The 7,060-nt window shown below is 34.9% G+C and overlaps 1 long non-coding RNA gene across 1 annotated transcript; it reads right to left on the reverse strand.

Annotated features, from left to right (window-relative positions):
- Positions 1 to 5,997: 5,997 nt before the first annotated feature.
- LOC146729004 (uncharacterized) lies at positions 5,998 to 6,847 on the reverse strand. Its single transcript, XR_014928262.1, has 2 exons — positions 6,669 to 6,847; positions 5,998 to 6,442 (listed from the first exon to the last, which is right to left on the reverse strand). It is a non-coding gene; the product is annotated as an uncharacterized LOC146729004 (long non-coding RNA).
- Between the last annotated feature and the right edge of the window lie 213 nt (positions 6,848 to 7,060).

A 7,060-nucleotide genomic window follows, 5' to 3' on the forward strand; every position in this document is an offset into this window, starting at 1 on the left:
GCTTCAGCCAGCTTATCTCTGATCTCACTGTTTCGCATTACGCTGTTTGCAGAAGCTAAGATTCCGAAATGCACCTTAGGCTCTCCTGGTGATCTGAGGATATTTTCTTCCGGATGTTGAATACGACTGGCAGTAATACGTTCTTCGTCAGTTGGACGCTGGAATCGAATCTGATTCAATCGATTAACTTTGTTCCGGTTTCTTAAAATGTTTTCAATTGTTTTAATCCATGGCTTAGATTGGTGGGTTTCAAATTCGTTCTTGATTTCCCTGGCAGCGGATAACCCTTCCGGTGAAAGCCTGATTTGTGTTTGTCTTTTAATATTTCCCTTTAAGTTCTCTGAGGCAATATCTGATACAATTTTACCATAGTCGTATTGAATGAAACCCGGACTACTATCTTTAACTGGATAGGCAACGATGACATCTCCCTCGCGGACGTGCGGGCGAATATACTTTATGGATTGAATGGCTTTCTCTTCATCATACTGTATGTTTGGTACCCCTCCAGCAATCCCAACCATGTACAATATTTTCACTGACGGGAAAACATCACAAAGTCGCGTAGCAGTGACAGCAGATACTTCTTCTCCAGTCATTCCAACAGGTAGTGACGTTATGACTATTGTCTTATTCCCTATGCTTCCAAGTTTGTAACGATTGAGATCACCAATTGGCTGATTGCCTATGTATGTCTTTAAAGATTTTGTAAACATAAAAGACATAGCAATATACTCACAGTCCAATGCAGTTACAATACCAATAGTAGGGATGTCATCTGTGAAAAGTCAAAAATTAAGACAGTTAGACAGACAAGTTAAAACATTGTCTAAATCAGGAAAGTTACCTAGCATTGGATCATTCATACACTTTCATAGAGCTTGTGTGAACAATAAATAATATTTTGTTTATCATAAGCAGTTTAGTTTGAAAGCACAATATTGTGCTTGGAAATACATTAGCATGCACTTGAATTGCTTCTTGTTTGTGATGTATCAAACTATGGATCATGTAAACCCAGTTGTTGAACACTGAAATGCAGTGATGTAACTATATTATTACTCTTACCAGAAGTAATCACCTTTGTTTTTTCATAATAAGTCATACATAGTTCATCGCCTTCGTGTCTCATCTTAGAATGTAGCCCTAAATCACGCGATGCAGTACCTAAATAAAAACAAGTTGTAACAATAAAGTAATGGTAATTTAGCATGCGTTACCTATGATATTGGTAGCAAATGGCAATACTACATTATTTCTTGGTCATGCATTTATAAAACAAGATTTTCTTCAAATGATTTACACATAATCAAAGTCACATACTTTTGGGGTACCACAGATCAGTTACATCAATATGACTTTGATGAAGACAAAAATATCCATTTCCATTGTTACAATCTGCCGTGATACATCCATCATCTATTCCAGGTTTACCAGAAGTAATCGCTTCTTCCGTGTGTAGTTTATGATCACACTTTAGGCATGACTTATATGATACTATTGAGTTGTATCTCTTGACTAGAACTTTCAAAATCATGTCAACACATTCCCTAATTTCTGTACAAAATGACTTCCGTAAGTGTGCCACTTCTCCTCTTTTTTTAGGTGTTGCTACCACTGCCAACTCGATGTCACACTCCCTCTTCGATACAAGCAGGTAATGGTGGTCGTTTATTTCAAATTTAGCAACATTTCTAAATAACTCCGCTTGTGGCCAATACTCCAGACACCGAACTATTAGTTGGTGAAAAATACCATCAGGTAAACACCCTCCGTCAAAGTGATAATATAGTGAAGGACCTTGTATGGTGTTTACCGGAAATAGCATGCCGGACTGATCAATGGTTTTTAACAGACACGGCATGTAGTAGGATGTAATTTCTTTCTTGCAAGGGAAAGGGTAAATGATTTCAAACATCAGCAATGCTTTGAGAAGTATTCTACCGTCTTCAGCCCTTCCACATCTTCCCAGTATTTCATATATCAATTGTGTGTCAAGTATACCATGCTTGTACAAGATTTCACATAATGGGGATACCATTCTGTATGCTTCTACCTTCTGATACATTGATGTCTCTGTGGCGAACAATTTTATGAGGTCGATCAACCATCGTGGATTGATAATAACTGTGTTACGCAGTTCTCTGTCATCAGCAAAATGTATGATATCTCGAAGACTGTAAAGCCATAGCAATGCATCATCGACCTCTTCTGGTGATAAATTCAGTTCACAGCCTACAGTGTAAACGTCTGCTAGTTCCATTACTGGTCGTTCCTTTAGTTTTAACAGAACCTCTAATTTTAACCACTTGCCTGGTATTTTATTACTGTGTTTTTTCAGAAGTTCTTCTAGCTTGTTCTTCTTCAAATCTGCTGTTTCATTGTGTGGTTTATTTATTTGCGAAGGGTGGGAGCTTATAGCGAATATTATATGTCCGTTTTCTGGACAATTCTTAGCAGATTCTTTCATTTCAGTCTTCAATAATTGGCGTATATCCTGCTCACGTTTGTTTATAACTGTGGACAAATCCTGAAATACAAATAAAACATAATTTAATTAACAATTAATCCGATCACCTATTAGCATTTTCCATACAACTAATAGGTCAAGAGGCCAGTAACACACTAATTTTAATAAAGCATATAACAGGTTTGTTGCATTATATATTTTTCGTTAAAGTTATATAGTAAAAGAACAGTTGGAATAATTACCTCTTGTATTGATTCTAGTTTTCCCCTTGCAGATTGTACATTAACACTTGGTTTTACCACATTGCAATCCAGTCCACTCTTAGCCATTTGAGCGTGTAGTGAATTTATCCAGTTCTGGACAAATGCTACAACAAAGAGTACAGAGAATAAAAAAACAAAAAAAAACATTTTGTTTAATTTGGTAAAATTATCTATGTAGATATTATATACTTATTTATTTAAATTATATTATGTGACCAAACAAATATAATTACATACAAATCACCTTTAACTATTGTGCCCTTTCTGCAAAACTGTTTTTCGTCTCCATTATTAATATTGTTGTGGGTGAATGTACTATCATGTTCATCGGAAAAATCTATGACTAAAAGGTTCATTCCATTTCCAGGCATGAATGTCTATAACAATTAATGATATTTTATAAGATTATACGGTGTTATGTTATTAAACTTAAATGGCATGTAGACTTTATAATGGATCGTTAGTGATTTTGGTGTCATATGATGTTTTTGTCTGTGTATACCTTGTCGTGTTATAACTACTGATATACAAATGTCTGATATGTCAACTTTGAAGACATACATAACACGTAATCAATCATGATATGCACGGTAACAAAACAGGTAAATGTAATATTGAAATATACTATGCACACCTGGTTTATTACGTCATGAACACTTCGGCCAATGAGATCATAGAGAGTACTGTGACGGCCATCGTCATTTACATGCACATGCGCAGTTTCTTGTTCAATTTCCTCGGCTATCTGGCGATTAAACCCAACATTCAGACTACTGAATGAAATTCCCTTCTTAGTAATGATTGATATATCTTCATTTTCTGACGTATCTACTTTTTCTTGATGACAGGGTTCAACCAAATATGTTCCATCTGCAGGTTAACGGTATATATGTTTCGAATATAAAAAGAAATGCTGTCTTGTTGGGCGATGATTCTGGGCGATGTTATTTTAACGTTTATTTGTTAACGTTTGTTGACAATATTGCAAATTCTCGTATCAAATTCATAAATGTCTGCGTCTTACCAACTTTCTTGAGTAAATGTCCAGTAAATAGGTTTCTTTCTACTTGTGTCTTTTCCACGCCATATGGCAAATACAGTGAAAGGCAATTTTGAACCAGTGTTTTGTCTATAACAAATAAACGCATAACATACTTTATTTTAAAAAAAATCGGAATTATAATTTAGCAAATATTGTCTTAGTATTCCAATGCTGTCTAATAAACATATCTTCTGTATAAAATATTCCTATACATATATAACAATAAACTGATGTAATCGGTGTCCCCCAGATACATCCTATTCCCTCTTAGTAAGTTCGAGCATTCAGGGTTGTGGGTCTTCGAGTATTGTTGTTCGTGTAATACACGTGTATTTTCAAGGTTATTAATGAAAGGTTATTTGAAATTGTATTACTGTGCGCTACCAGCTGCCAGATCCTTTGTAAGTACGCTCTATCTGAACATAGATTTATATTACATGATCATTACTTGGCGGTTGTATTGACATTAATATAGTTTGTTTATAACAGATTGCAATATCTTAACCTTTCATTAGTGCCATACCTTTTTCAGAGACCTGTTTACCTGTTTCCTGTAGCAGCACAGTAGCGGCCTGTAGATGAGAGCTTTCCATTTCGTATGTATTTGTCTAAAATAAATAAAACATGATTCTGTTTGTATAAACCATTACGTGATGTTACACGTGGCTCATCTTCTACGTTATTGTTGTTTTATACATTCATGCTGAACTAATCCCCGGGAAGGGTGTATGTATATGCTTGCCTCAGCTCTTCCGAGTGTGTCTACATGCAGCTGTGAAGGACCATTTCCGTAGACGATTTTTGACATTTATTGCAAAATAATGTGTGGCACATCTAATTATGACTTGTGTTAAATATTTAAATTTATTTCCCCCTTCTGAATTTTTATCAATGTGATCGCTACTAAAATCATGCAATCAATAGTAAATAGTAAATATTAAGTGGGTCGTTATAAAGTCTTTGACCGTGTTGATTGTGCTTGATAATCAAACATTTAATGTAACCGAAACTGCTTTCACAAACAACCCTGGTTTATTCATAGTATATTTACACGCTTGATTGTGTGACAGCGATGACACTATTTATAGCCCCCTATAGGATTTTAGGTAGGGGGTTTAAATACAATATGCTGGTCAAAACACAATATCGTTAATAATTTTGAATCAAGAGTACCAAGGTCAAATATTGAGAAAATCGTATGTACATTTGTGAATGATAAATAGCGAAAAACAAATACCATGAATCTATCGATTTATTTACATGGTGTAAAATTGAAATTCAATTTTGACATATACGGTTGGAATCACATAATTTATATATCACACCTCCCACAATGACCACATGAATATCATTTGTACACTTTCAAAAGTATACAACCTGATACTTATGTTTGGTTGGTGTATCAATAATATATTTCATGCAGCTAACTACATATATTGACCAAAGCTTACATTACTCATATATTGTATTTTCCGTATATCACATTACTCATGCCGCTTTACAATAGCTTACATTCAAATAACTACCAACACAAGCATGATGACATATGGAATTAAAACTAGTTAAACAAGACTAGTGAATGTTCTTGGTATGAACATTTTGTTAATGCTATTCACCAATCCCATCTATGTAAATTGTGTTCATAGTGACAAGCAAATTTGGTGAACGAATTCTTGTACTCACCCACTATCCCAGAGAGCTGAACAAAAATAAAGGCCACCGCACCGCAAAGTGTGCTAAAAAATCTATTAATAGGATATGTATACGATATCAAACCAGTTTTACTACATTGAACGGGAGTAGTTTACGTCGGACTATAGGGACGACCATGAGGGCGCTGTTCATAATTCGGATGCGATGACGTCATACGGGGATGGATGACGTCACAATGGGAGGCCGTGCATAGCTTAGCATAAATAATGACGTCACAATGGGAATGCGTGCATAAATTAACATAAATGAGGACCAATGCCGTAAAGGGGATCATTTGAATGAGGATGATGTCACAATGGGATATTGTGAATACATTTGCATACATAAAATTGATGTGAATACGAGGTCGTGTCGAGGTCATCGTGAATACATTTGCATAAATTACCATCAATTTTTTTAATTATTTTTTTTTAATTATTTTTTTAATTGGACAGGCGTGGACGAAAGATTTTTCAGAATGTGTTGTAGAGGGCGCTCACACACACACACATGTTAATAAATACACGTCATTTTGAAAACTAATGAAGTTTATTGCACAAAAGAAGTAAACAAGAATGAAATATTGACATGGAGTATATATTTATGACATGGTTGAGTATTTTTTTAACGTCACAAAAAAACATACGATGTGAGTAAGGAAAATAGTTGCGTAGTGTATAAATGTTTAGCGTGATTAAATATTTCTTTGTTAACACCTCGACAAATACGTAGATACATGTAAATGTGCGGCGTGGTTAAATTTATTTTTAACGCCACGAATAATACAAGTACATAAACGATTCGATTAAAACACAGAAACGAGAAAAGTCAATAATAGTAAACATTGATCAATAAAAAATAATTCATTCTATATATACATATGTTGTTTATTTTTACATTTCTTACTTCCTTTCAATGAGTCAAGCAGTCTGTACACTTTTTTTTTATTCCATCACTATAATCAGAATCGCTCATCTGTCGTACAAGAAAAAGAGAGAGAGAGAGGATAATATTAAAAACCGTCAGTTATATAAAGAAAGTATAAGTTATGTGTTGAAAATTTAATAGTATGAGTTATCCCGTAAAACTGCGGTCATCAATCCGCTAAAATGCAAAGTATGCAAAATCGGTTGATGGACGTACAGTTTGTTTTTCAAAAAAATGGCGGACTACGCTACTATGAGTTAAAATTTATAATTACCTGATCGTTTCACAGAATAACTTTTGACATACATAATCATCACACGGAATGAGTTTACGGTGTAACGTAGTGATTTTCGTTTTTCCCTCGGCGAAGAAGATATGTCCTCGCTTCTTGCCAAAGATTCAAACGCGGTAGACCAAGTTTGACCTTCCGTGAAAAGTTCATCTCATGGACACAACGAGTCATACAGGACGTATTGGCAACACATGGCTTGAAAGTATTCGATGATTGTAGATCCACGTACGAGAAATCTTATAAATTCCATGACATGACTACCGTACGAGTCAAAATAGTCTTCGTGGTAAGGGTATTTCAGACAGAAAGTGGCCCAACGCGTTCCACTCGCGAATATCAACGTTGTTTGATATAAACGATGTGTATCATTCCGA

This window comes from Saccoglossus kowalevskii, chromosome 22, assembly GCF_978046115.1.
Source record: "Saccoglossus kowalevskii chromosome 22, keSacKowa6.1, whole genome shotgun sequence".
Lineage (NCBI taxonomy): Eukaryota > Metazoa > Hemichordata > Enteropneusta > Harrimaniidae > Saccoglossus > Saccoglossus kowalevskii.